Source organism: Lemur catta, chromosome 15 (genome assembly GCF_020740605.2).
Source record: "Lemur catta isolate mLemCat1 chromosome 15, mLemCat1.pri, whole genome shotgun sequence".
Lineage (NCBI taxonomy): Eukaryota > Metazoa > Chordata > Mammalia > Primates > Lemuridae > Lemur > Lemur catta.
In genome coordinates, this window is record NC_059142.1 from 2,487,923 (window position 1) to 2,500,171 (window position 12,249).

Genomic DNA, 12,249 nt, shown 5'->3' on the forward strand with positions numbered 1-12,249 from the left:
AAGAGAATATTAAAAAATTGTAGGACAATTACAAAAGGTGTAACGTATACATAATGGTAATATCAGAAGGAGAGAAGAGAAAAAGGGACAGAAGAAATATTTGAAGTAATAATGACTAAGAATTTTCCAAAATTACTAACAGATAACCACAGATCTAGGAAACTCAGAGAACACCAAACAGGATGATACCAACTAATCTACATGTAGAAATATTATATTTAAACTTCAGAAAATGAAAGACAAAGAGAAAATCTTGAAAGAAGCCAGAAGGCGGGGGGAACCCCACTTTACCTATAGAGGAACAAAGATCAGAATAGTACCTTGGATGCTGGTCAAAGAGCACAATGTTTCCATTAGACAAGTGGGATAAGTTCTGGAGTTCTGTCGTACAGCATGGTGACTATAGTTAATATCAATGTATTATGTACTTGAAAACTGCTAAGAGAGTAGATCTTAAATATTCTCACCACAAAAAAGAAATGATAACTATGTGAGATGATGGATATGTTAATTAGCTTGATTGTGGTAATTGTTTCCTGATATATACATTTATCAAAACACCATATTGTGTACCCTGAATAGATATAATTTTTCTTTGTCAATTATACCTCAATAAAGCTGGAAAAATTTCAATACAAATACTACAATTTCTTAATCTTCATATTGTAAAACTTAAAGATATTTATTTATAACCCCCCTTAGTAGCATGGATTTAAGTAAATAGATATTATCATTATTTAGTGAACTATAAATTAGTGCAAAAGTTTAGGAAACTAAGAGCGATGTGTATGTGTGTGCATGTGTGTCTGAAATTTAATATTTGTACTTTTTAAATCTGATAACGTTCATAGGTATTAATCCTAGAAAATAATTGCATAAATCTGGAACAAGAGCTCTGTAAGGACATTCATTACAACATTGTTTGTTACTGCAAAACAATTGGAAACAACCTGATTATATCCATAGAGATTTAATTAAATAAATTATGGTCTATATGTTTAATGTTTTACTGTACTACCATTAAAACAGATAAAGCAGGAATTTAGTCTTTGCCATGTAAGATACTGCATTGCCTAAGTGTAGGATAAACAAAAAGCCGATCACAGAACAGTATAGTTCTGCTGATGTGAAATGAGCATATCACATATGCATAAAATCTCTGGAGGAATAAACACGAAATTCTTAAGAGGTGTGAACTCTGAATAATGGGATTTTTGGTGCGGTGAAGGAACACTTGGATTTTCATTTTATACTTGACAAAATAATATTTTCTGAATGTTTCCACTGTCAGGTGTGGCATTTCTGAATGATCTTAAAGTAAATATATTTACATTTGGGAGCACAAAGAGAAAACTCCCCAAGGAAATGCAGCTTCCCCACTTGTTAAGGAAACCCCTTGGGCCTGCAGAACAGGCAGAACACAGGAAAGGGATGAATGCTCAGGAGGAAGCGATGCCAAGGCCTGGGGACCTTTGGGTTCATAAACAAGGTTAGTTGAGGCTGTGCTAAGTGCCCATGAGGTAGACAGGGAGGTGGGAGTTGTAGCGGTCTCAAAAGGTCTCACAGTGTTTTCTGATGTGTTCAGACCTGGGGAAAAGTTCACTCACGCTATTATGACCGATCGTTAAATGTGATCAACTGTGGAGAGACAATCTTGTTCCAGTCCCTTATGGTACCGGTGGACCCAAGCCCAACCATAGGCTTGGAAATTTACCAAGCATGGTAAGGAAATTTCTAAGATCACAGAGTGGCGGATGAGTGGAGGTGCTGCAATTATAACCCATATTCCTGATTTTTGTTCACAAGAATTTTTCCTTTGAGGGAAACACATTCTCTTTAATCCTGAAGCGTCTGGAGACCCACGAGTATCATATTTCATCTCTGTTCTCTACACAAAATTGGCAGGCATGGCCCCAAAGGCAGGGAGGCTGAGGACTTTGATGGCACATCTTCCTCCCTCTCTCCATCTGTCAGTCCTACTTCTGTCCTTCTATAATCATCTCCTAGCCAGAGGAAGCAGGAGTACCCAGGCTACTTTATATCATCACACCTTCAGGAAAACCTAAGTTCCATTTTTTTTTTCCTGGTGGGAAGGGTGAGGCCAAGTGATAACATCAAAGGCACAGAAGCTGGTTATTATACGGCCACACGCTGATGGGAGGTGATCCCACAGTATGAATTTTATTCTCATCCCCCCACCCCTTCTCATTCTTCATGTATTGCGTGTCAGTTTCTTCATCTCATTGACATTCCTGAAGCATCTTTTTGGAGGCCCCTACCTCCCCCATTCTTTCCCAGCTCCCATTTTCTATCGTGCCCTTTCCCTCACTTCCACCCTTCCTTCCTGCCCCTTTTGCCCACCATCCTGTCCCTGTGTCCTCACATTTCATCCTCCTTGCTCCACTCCAGTCCCGTCCTGCCTCCCACTCATAGCTTCACTTCCTCATCTCAGCTCATCTTTCCAGTGCCTTGACCCCAAGAGGAAATGACAGAGAAGCCAAGCTCCAGGTGCAGCCATGGGGACAGTGTTAGGAATGATACAGCAGAGGCAGAGTAGAATTGCCAGGACAGGGTGAGCAGCCTTCCCAGGGAGGCTGGACAGAATCAGAAATGAAGGGGCTGAGGGCTGGATGAACGCGAGGGGGAGGAAATACTGTGGGTCGGAGCTGCCCTGATGTACTAACAACACAGAGCCAGAAAGAGGCATCGCCAAAGGGACAAAGGGTGTGGTGTGTACTTGGTAAACACCTTTGTGAAGTGGAAGAGAATAGTAATTCAAGTAGAGATCACAACACATATTTAAAGACAAGTTTTAATGTATGCATACGACACCTTTGTGTTCTTTAATTTAAATAATCAGCTCAGTCCATGCAAGAGAGAGAAAGGGAGAGAGGGAGAGAAAGAGAGAAAAAAAAAGACAGATTTTCTTTCATGAACTACATTTATAGATATGTATTTTGCAAGCAAGGAGCTTTGGGAGAGAAAAGAAAGACTTTGGAGGAAAAGGCTACGTTGGGTACTCCACAGTGAAAATTCTAAGGACCTAAATGGAGTATAAATGCTTACTCTTTCAAAGGCTTTATCATGTGTGTGAGGAAGGTGACATTAAATAAGAGAAAACGACATGGCAGGGGATGGAACATCCCTTTCTTTTTTTTTTTTTTTTTTTTTGAGACAGTCTCACTCTGTTGCCCGGGCAAGAGTGAGTGCCGTGGCGTCAGCCTAGCTCACAGCAACCTCAAACTCGTGGGCTTAAGCGATCCTCCTGCCTCAGCCTCCCGGGTAGCTGGGACTACAGACATGCGCCACCATGCCCGGCTAACCATCCCTTTCTTGACTTTAGGATATATCATGTGTGCATTAATGCAGTTTCATTTAGTGGGCTCTTTTCCTCCCTAGACGCATCTGTCCCCTAAATATCCAGTGGGATCCATGTGGTAGTGGAGAGAAGAAACTGGTTTTCTTGAAGGTGAAAGGCAAACAGCTGAATGAAATAGTGTTTGGCACTGGGCTCACGGTTTTGAAAAACTTTCCATACTCTGAGCTGGAGGGAATCTCACATCCCCACCAGAAGGAAACTTTGCAGTGACGTTCTTAGTTACTTCAGCTGTGACTAACCCAATGGCCCTTCCCCAGGAAATGCTGCTTCCCAGGCATACCGGGCTGCAGGGCTTCAACTCTGCCCAGAAAATGGGCACAACTGAAAACAAGGCAGCCACGTGCCCAGGAGGCTTGCTTGGCAGTGCCCAACTTCATATCCGCCGTCTTTGTTTTTCTCCATAGCACGGATCACCGTGTGACACACTACACGTGACGCTTTTTTTGTCTACTTTTATGGCACGTGAGATGCATGAGTGCAGAGATTTTTCTCTGTTTCATTCATTAATGCTCTAAAAGACTGGATCATGGAAGGAATTCAATAAATCTTTGTTGAGTGAATAAAGGAATGAATTATGCAGGGTCTCCTGCATTTGTATATGACAAATACAGAACACTGATCTTCAGGCATCAGGAGATAAGAAAAATGGTTATTGACTAATTTTTACTGGTTACTGCCTTCCTGGGAAATTTCCCTCAGTCCAGAAGAGGCAGGAAAGGAGGGACCTTGTCACCTCTCAGGTTAGTGACTGCCTCCCCACACATATCCGCCACAGAGCGCCCTGCACATCAGTGTTTCTGAGGCTGTAGATAAGTGGGTTCTGCATGGGGTTGATGACAGTGTTGAAAATGCCAACCCCTTTATCCTTGTCCAAAGCTTCCTCGGAACCCAGACGCATGTAGCTGAAGACCCCTGTCCCATAGAAGAGGAACAGCACAGTGAGGTGGGAGCCACATGTGGAGAAGGCCTTCTTCCTGCTCTCCGCTCAGTGGATTTGTAGACCCGCAGCTGCCAGGTGGATGTAGGAGGCGAGGATGAGAACCACAGGTGCACCTGCCATCAAAAGACCCAGAGCAAAGAGCAGCAGCTCACTGAGTTGGGTGCTGGAGCAGGAGAGCTGGAAGAACTGTGGGAGGTCACAGTAGAAGTGATTGACCTCTTTAGGGCCACAGAAGTTGAGGGTAGTTAAGGCAACAGTGTGGGTCAGTGCATTGGTGAAGGCACAAGTCCAGGACGCAGCCACCAACATCCTCTGGACCGTCTGGCTCATGCGGGTGCTACAGGTGAGGGGCCGGTAGATGGCCAGGAACCGGTCATAGGCCATGGTGGTCAACAGGAAGCAGTCCATCGCAGCCAGAAGGTGGAAGGAGAATAGTTGTGTAAGGCAGGCTCCCTAGGAATTGTACGCTTGTGGGACAAGAGATGACTCAACATTGCAGGAACAGGGACAGTGATACATCCAACATCCAGCACTGATAGGTTCCCCAGGAAGAAGTACACGGGGGTGTGGAGTTTGGGCTCCGCCAGGATGGCGGCCAGGATGCTGAGGTTGCCCCCGACTGTGACCAGGTAGGCAAAGAGGAAGAGCACAAAGACCACAGACTGCATCTCTCCTGTTTCCACCAGGCCCAGAAGAGCAAACTCAGCAACAGCGGTTCTGTGGGTCCCAGGTTCTGGCTCCATGAGTTCCTGTAAGGAAATGTCCCAGCATGGGAGCCATCAGTCCGCTCATTCACTTACTCAACATAAACATTTTCAACCATTTACGTTCAAAGCCCCATGGTGAGTTCCTAGTGTCTAGGTGAACATTTTCCCAGGACCCGGGCCATCCCTCACGCACTGACCTCCACCACCTCAGTGCCTTAGTCCTGCTCTTAGCTGAGATGCCCAGTGCCACCACCACCTTGTCCCTCCCATCCTCTGCTAGCTGAGTGGATCACGATACTTGGGAAATGAATTAAGGTAAAAGATCTAATGTACAACATGAGGACCAGGGTTAATAAAGTGTGTTTAGGGTTTTGCTAAGTGAATAGATTACAGCTGCTCTTGCCACGGGGTAACTGGGTGAGATGATGGGTGTGTTGATTTGTTTCACCATAGCAACCATTTTACTGCATGTGTGCACCTCATAACATCATGTTGTTTACCTTAAATACACACAATAAAATTTGTTTAAAAAATGATAAAAGAAGGCTTCCTCTTTGAATGTAGTAAGATTTAGGTGGAATTTCCTCATTGTTTTCTGAGGGATGAGCCGAAGCTAATAAGCAGATTTCAAAATAGAAATCCAGAGAAACTGGAAAGTATTTAAAACGTAACCCGGGTTTAAAGGGTTCTAGAAATAAGTGCAAATCAAGTGAAGGTACGGCAAGAATCAGACAGAAAACACCCATGATTGTGGGTGTCAGACCAGCTGAGTACATTTCTCCAAGGTGAGGGACTCCACTGTGACGTATACGTTTAAAACCCCTTGTTCAATAAATCACTAGTGTTATTACTGTTACTTAAGCCCTTATAGTGGACTTTGTTTAATTTAAAATTATTTATTTCGTGTATGTTGTCTGCTACTCCTCTCTAAGGTCAAACTTGCGAGCACAGCCTGTGGGTTGGGTGCTGACAGGTGGAGTTGGGACTCTGCATTGCACAGTCAGTGACTGGATTTCCACTTGTCCTTGACTCAGGCGTGGTAGATGGACCAATGGCCCTAAGGATACGTCCTCAAAGGAAGAAGGCATATACTTGGAAACCCAGACTGAATTAAACCTTTCAGATTTTATGTCAAGCTCTGGATCACAACATACCAATGTCTCTATTGCCCATGGAATAAGCATGTCTGGAGATTCACTAAGAGCATTGTCATTTCCTTGCACAGAATTGCTGGGAATCAGGATGGGAAGTATTTGGAGTCTGTTAGCTCTAACAGAAGGGGAAGGGTGATGATCACCTGAGCGGGGGCTGTGAAATTCGGGGGCAGGAGTGGTTAAGGAGATCCCAGAAGTCAGAGGTGCTGTAGCAGTAGGACTGATATGACTGTCTGGGGATATGGTCACCAAAAAAGTTTTTTAAATCCCTTGTTGATAAAAATGGGAATTGAGTGCACACACTGGTGGCATAATCTTGTCTGGTCTCAGTTTGGATCCGAGAAGCAGAGGAGGCAGTACTGAATGAGAAGCCCCCCAGCAAGCGGATTGTGCAGAGTTTAGGTGAGACTGCAAGAGCAAGAAGACTGCACTGTCTGATCTGACTCTAGAGAAGCCCAGGCAAATGCGCTCACACAGCCGAGAATCGAGGACAGTGCAGCGAGTCTCAACGTCGGCTGCGCGTTAGAATTATGTGGGACCTTTAGACAACCACGGTGCTTGGACTTCACCCCCAAGCCAACTAAGCCAGACTCTCTGAAGGCGAGACTCAGGCACCAGGACTCTTCACAGCACCCGCCTGATCACTGCTGCCTCAGAGTTTCACTCAACAGCTGCTTCCAACCAGCAGCTCCTTCTCGCCACTCCCTCAAATTAAGACGTAGTCTTTTTTCATTTTCCTTTTACCGGTAATCCTGAAGGGAGAAGAGACAGTTTGAAAGACCACCCATAAAAGTTACAGAAATTTCAGGTATCGTGCAGAGATTTGGTGGTCAGTATTTCCAGCCGCAATTCCTGACCGCTGTTAGACCAGATGCTCAGCTCCCTTGATTATTGCAATCACCTGGGAGGCTTTAGGAAGAAAATACAGATTCTCAGTTCTTTCACCAAGAATTCTGATTTAATTGGTGACGCCTGGGTATGGGTACGTCCTTCAACCTTCCCAGGTGGTTCTAATGTCCAGCCAGGACAGAGAACCTCTGACAGATTTGCAGCCTTGGGAGTGTGATAATGGCTTCTTGCTCCCCTCTTCCCTGCTCTTCTCTTTACCGGATGTAAAAGGGCCCTTCCAGGTTGTGTAGCCCCTTCCACAAAGACCCCTCCACCTAGGCTCGCAGTCAAGGCAGTGACCACAGACCGACCCACAGTTTCAAGCGGACAACATGCATCTCCCCGGGCCCTCTATTACAGCAAGAGGACGTCTCCAATGTGAGGCTGTCTCAATGACCAGCCTCCCAAATGAGGCAGAGGGGAGACTGCAGGGATGCGGAGGTCTCTAAGATGTCCTTAAAGTTCCAAGTTTACTTGATTTGGGGTAGGGCAGAAATCATCCTCAGGCCTGATTATCATTGATAACCTTGGTAACTAATAAATGATTTGCAGATGAACAAGTCAATGGTTGGATAACAGCTCTTTACATATGTTATATTAAAACCAGTTCACTCCTCCCATTTCCCCACATTTTAACTCAAGCATTAAATTGTTACTCTAGGATTTTCCACCCTTGCTTCTGCTGTGTTTGCTTCCTGCAATGCTTTCCTCCAACTCCACATGACCGAGTATTTCAAGATGTTGATTCAAATGTTAGTTGCTGAATTTATTCTTCCTTGAAAATTTCCCATCTCTCTCTCTCTCTCACACTGTCTCTCCTATCTACCACTACAAACTGTTTTTCAGAACTTATGACTGTGTGCCTTCTAGCTCAGTCATTTCTCTATAGAGCTGGTCTCTCCTACTTCTTTATAAGGGACTTGAGAACAGAATGTATGTTTGATTCATTTTTCCGATAGCAATGCTCATCATAATACTAAACACATAGTAGTTACCTGATATTTGTTAAATAAGTAAATGGATGGTTCTAATATTTATGTGATTTCGGAGAAAGGGAGCATCAGTATGAGCTGGAGTTGTCATGGAAGACTTTATGGGCACATTGGGATTTGACCTAGATTTCATGGATTAGCATGAGTTAGAGGACCTGTGGGGTTCAGAGCAGGGTTGTGGCAGGAACCCCTTTGTGTTTTGAGACAAGTAGGGTCTTGGAACAATCCATATGCTGACATGTTTTTCACTTAAATCTCCCCAAATAATAAGACGCTTACAGACAAGCACATCACGGCCAAGGACAGAAGAGTCAAGAAACAGCTGCTGCCAACCCTCAGAAGGCTGGAGGTGCAGCTCACTTAAAATCTGGGATTCTGGGATGACCTCAGGTCACCTGAGACATCCCATCCAGAGTGGCTGGCAGGGTCGCCATGAGGCCCTCCTGCATGCCCACTCTCCAGGCTGTCCTGTGCTGGAACTCCAACCCATCCCTTCAGGTTCCCAGCGATGAAAATGCTCAACAAGGGCTTTGCTGGAGAGAAGGTCCTAGGCTGCCTGGTGCAGCGGGTGTGGGCAGTGAGCTGGACTCCGCAAGTCCCCTCACACTCGGTGACAGAGAGCAGGCTTCGCCCGAGAGGGGGACATGGGCAGTGGGGACCACAAAAGGAACCAGGACCTCTTGATTATAGTCCCAGCTCTTCCCCTAAATGGTTTTTCCCTTTCAGGGCATCCGAGGCGCTGTGTATAACGTCAGGCTTATCAAGCCGTCGGGAACAGAAGCCCCTTCTCTGTTTGTGACAGCAGAGGAAGGACTCCCGGGAATACTCACCCTGGAAGGGCACAGAAGCCAGAGGGGTTTCTTCAGGAAAGGTGAGGAGCTGTGCGGACCCGGCTACCCGCCCAGAAAGCAAGCAGGTAGCTGTGTGTTAGAAACGAGAGGAGAACAAGCGGATACCCTCTCTGCCGTGGGGCTCCTCTTCCTGCAGTGTTATCCTCTGCGGGACCCAGAAATCAGCCCTCCCGGGAGGGCGGGGTAGTGTGCGGACAGAGACACGGCAAGCGAAGCCTCTCAAGCCCTTCACGCAGATGGCGGCCACGTCTCCCGTTTGCTGGCATTTAGGCCTCACAGAAGGCTTCCCCTCCGGTGCTGGCTTTCCGGGCAGCTGGTTAGGGCGGGTGAGGCAGCTCCGCTTCCCGGTGGGTGACTGAGGTCTCCAGGACTTGCACTTATCCTCAGAGTCCCGGGGAGGGGCGAGGTGCAGGTGGGGGCGAGATATGGGTTTCCTAAAGCAGGGATTTTGTTTCCCAGATGTCAACCCAGGGGCCTTGAGCAGAGACAAGCCAACTTCTGAACTTGCCTTGGACCTGGGATGAGGACGAGGCCCCAGAAGAGAGGGAGAAGCCTTCTTCAAAGCCAGCGTGCTGATGAGCCCTCAAGAATGGGGTGCTTTCTCTCTGGGGGCTTGTTAGTGGGGCCATTGGGACTGTGTCTTCGGGATCTTGTAATGATTCTGGAAGTGGTGGTAGAAGAGCTATGTCACCCTGGAAGGACTCCTGGGAAGCCGCCTACCAACACGATTTCCTAAGTCAGGGCCTTAGAAAGTGAGAGCCCCGGTGGAGGCCACAGATTAATGAGCAGAGGGTGTGGGAAGGTCGAGGACTGTGTTCCTCCAACTCCTATTCCCACTAATAATTGCTCCCCCAAGGCAGGGTGGGTCACCCGCTCTCCCAAGGCAGGGGGGGTCACCCCCTCCCCCAAGGCAGAGTACTCTCTCTCCTCCCACCACGGAAGTCAGTGCAGGAAAGTCATCATAGACAGACCTGCTCTTCTGGTCATTAGTGGTTTGACTTTGTAAAGCTGCTGAACACTTTTGGGCCTCGGTTTCCTCATCTAAGAGATGAGCATATCCTCCACCACAGAGCATGGGTGTGAACATTAAATGAAGTAAGATTCATTAAGCTGCTAGCAGAGGTGCAACAGTCCATCTACATATGAACTGCTAACACGTATGAGTGTGTGGTATGTACACGGTGATGCACTAAGAACTTTACAAGCCTGAAGGCCCTATAGTTCCTCACAACAATTCTAGGAAGTAAATTGTAGCAGACTTGTCAGACGTTCGGACTCACATCTGCTTAGCCTGTCTTTGGATTTCAGCCATGGCTCCGTGGACAGTGAGTTCCCTGCAGGCTTCTGCTCACTGCAAGCTGACAGTGTAGCCCCTTCCCTGGGATCCCTGATGGCGTGAACGCTGAGGAAGCTCACTCTGTCTGAGCACGTGTGGAGCTCAGAAGTGCAGAGGGCAGCTTGACAATGGGGAATGGAGACGGTGGATAGAGGCCCTACCGCATCTCCACACAATTCTGGGGGCATTCTATATGCTCCTGCACAGTCTAGTCTCTGCTGTCCATAGCAGGGACTTTGGTAATGCACCCCTCAATTGGGGACAATTCTTCCTTCTCTGTCTCACTCTCTTCTTAAATCAGTCCTGCTCCCTGGGATCACCTCCCAAATAAATAACCTCACTGTTGCTCCATGAGATTTCCCAGTGAAACCACACTCACTTCTTGTCTTAGACTCTGCTTTCATGGGAACCCAGCTAAGACAGTGGATTCTGGGGGTGGCTCCAGGAAGTATATCCTCCAGAAAGAATACTGGGACTGGACCATTCACCCTCTTGGGGTAAACGGGGTTGGTGATAACCCCTAGCATGTGATGGCATCATCATTGCTCAGACTTGCTTGTGATAGATTGGGATGAGGTACAGGTGGAAAGCGAAACACTGGGTTATGTGGTAGCTCTAGAACTATAGTAATTATAAGTATTGTGGAGTTGTAAGAATAGGGATGGCTTTTGTCAAGTTCCTTGAAAGCCTGGAAGAAACTGGATAATAGCTCCATGTTATCCAAGAGCCATCAGCTCAGGGTGTGTTGTGAAATCTGGAAATCTTCCACAGTGACATTTAATGAGATATTAACCTTCTGTAGCCTTAGATGCACAGTGTTAAAAATTAGGCCTTGGGCTTAATTGTAAGGGTGGAGAAACTACCATGAGGGCTGGACGTGTACTTTGGGCAGCTCTCCTCTGTTAAACTCTGAGTCTTGGTAGGAAAGGAGTGAGACCTGGAATGGGGATGTCTGAGTGGATGAGCATGGAACTTTGAATCCTCAGACTGCCCTGACTCCACTTGCCAGGGCAGAAGCATCCCTGCCCCTTGCTAGAGGAGAGAAACCTCCTTTTGCCCGTAGGCCACAAGAACATCTCATATAAAGCAGAAGTCTAACAAGGTGATTCTTGTCCTTCTTGAGAACATCTTCCACGTCCTTCAGAACCTCCAAAATAATTGAGATCAGGCCTCAGCATCGTCTGAGAGAGGAAATCCATCTATCAGTCAAGAGAAAATAATTTACTCACTGCAAGGAATTCCTCTACCTGGGGGTGGGAGGTGGAGTAATGGCCCCCAAGGACATCCAACCTAACTCCTGGAATCCACTTCCTATGGTCAAGGGGACTTTACAGTTAGAGATGTTAAGCTGGGAATATTATCCTGGGTCAGCTGGGAGGGCCTATGTGTAGTCATAAATGTCTTTATAAGAGAGCAGCCAAGGAATATTGGACAACAGAAGAGAGGGCAATGTGATGACGCAAGTGGAGAGTGGAGTGTGGTAGGCACAGCCACAGAATGCCAACAGCTACTAGAAGCTGGAGGAGACAAGGAATGCATTCTCCTTTGGAGCTTCCAGAAAGAACCAGCCCTACTGACACTCTGAAGTTAGCTCCATAGGACTCATTGCAGACTTCTGCACCCCTGCCAAGCCATGATAGAATAAATTTCTGTCGTTTTAAGCCGTCAGGTTTGTCACTGTCATTTGTTACAGCAACAGCAGGGACTAATTCATTGGCTAACGCATTCTGGCAGGAACTAGAAGTCCCTCTAGCTCATGGAGGAGCAAATGTGGGAGCGGATGCTGAGGACCAGGAGAGTGGGGTAGAATGTAAGGATGGGTAGATGGGCAGAGTTAACTGACATGGGAGCACTTTTTCAGGACTCAGGATTTAACATCCTGGCAAGGACTTCTGGAGCTGGTCCTCATAAACTGCTGACATGTCTCCTTGAAGCTTGGGCAAGGTGATGTTGGAGATGCCAGCACTGACTTCAAAGAATATCGAGGAAGAGGTCAAGGGCT

The 12,249-nt window shown here is 46.6% G+C and overlaps 1 long non-coding RNA gene and 1 pseudogene across 1 annotated transcript; one reads left to right on the forward strand and one right to left on the reverse strand.

Moving 5' to 3' along the window:
- Nucleotides 1-4,115: 4,115 nt before the first annotated feature.
- Nucleotides 4,116-5,074, reverse strand: LOC123650659 (annotated as a pseudogene).
- Nucleotides 5,075-8,791: 3,717 nt separating this feature from the next.
- Nucleotides 8,792-11,911, forward strand: LOC123620220. The gene is made up of 2 exons (XR_006728787.1): nt 8,792-8,931; nt 9,371-11,911. It is a non-coding gene; the product is annotated as an uncharacterized LOC123620220 (long non-coding RNA).
- The last annotated feature ends 338 nt before the right edge of the window (nt 11,912-12,249 follow it).